The 1063-nt window shown below is 31.0% G+C and overlaps 1 non-coding gene across 1 annotated transcript; it reads right to left on the reverse strand.

Annotated features, from left to right (window-relative positions):
• Positions 1-206: 206 nt before the first annotated feature.
• LOC122126336 lies at positions 207-313 on the reverse strand. The gene has a single exon (XR_006150896.1). It is a non-coding gene; the product is annotated as a U6 spliceosomal RNA (small nuclear RNA).
• Positions 314-1063: the final 750 nt, after the last annotated feature.

Genomic DNA, 1063 nt, shown 5'->3' on the forward strand with positions numbered 1-1063 from the left:
TGTGCTGGTAGTTTTAATATGATCTTGTTTATGATCATTTGGGTAAAACCCCAAAAGTGGGATTACTATATCATAGGGGACTTTTATGTGGAATCTTTTGAGGAACCTCCGTACTGCTTTTCAAAGTAGTTGAACAAGTTTACACTCCCACTAAGAGTGCAGTACGGTTCCCTTGTGGCCACATACCTTTCAGCATCTGTTGTTGTAAAAATATGGAACGCTCCACAAATTTGCATGTCATCCTTGCGCAGGGGGCATGCTAATCTTCTCTGTGTCGTTCCAATGTTAGAGTATGTGATGCTAAATTTAACACAGAACATTTTTATATATAAAGTATAATTTTTATTGATTTTATTAAACTAGACATTTCAATAAAAATTAAGTTCGAAAGAATTGTTGTGAAATTTTAGAATCATGTATGTCTTACATAAGCACACCTTTAAGAATAAAATCAAGATAGACATGCCAAAAACAAAATAATTCCAGATATATGTAGTTCAAGAGATGTGTAAGAGGAGGAATTCAATTATTCTATAAAAGGCATCTGTCAAAATGAACATTGCAGGAAGTGTTAAGGTTTTTTAAAGTTTTAATGTTTTAAATATGGTTAATTTTTGGATTTTACTTATATATGCCAAAAATAGGACTGTTAGGCAGGTATAAAACTTTTCTATAAAGTATTTAAGATTTATGGTAGCAGACATTAAATGCTAAGTATGTACATTTCAGAGTTTATGGAAACTTTATTAATGAGAATTTGCAAAGACTTTGTGTAAAGAAGCAGAGTGAAGAGTTAAGACGTTAACTACACAGTTTCTGTTAAATCTTTAGGGATTCCTTACTTTATTTGTTAGCAAGGAATAAATGATGATATAAGCCATAATATACACATGTATGTTACTATTCACATAAATACATATATACATGTATACATGCACACATAGACAAAGACACATAATTACAGCCAACACAAGTTTCACCAGTTGTTGAATATGCCTTAAATGGAATACTTGGAACAATATATGTTGAAGATGTATTTGTCTCTTAGAGTTATTTTACCACT

The sequence above is a fragment of the Dipodomys spectabilis genome, unplaced genomic scaffold (assembly GCF_019054845.1).
Source record: "Dipodomys spectabilis isolate Male_0828 unplaced genomic scaffold, ASM1905484v1 ptg000274l, whole genome shotgun sequence".
Taxonomy (NCBI): Eukaryota; Metazoa; Chordata; class Mammalia; order Rodentia; family Heteromyidae; genus Dipodomys; species Dipodomys spectabilis.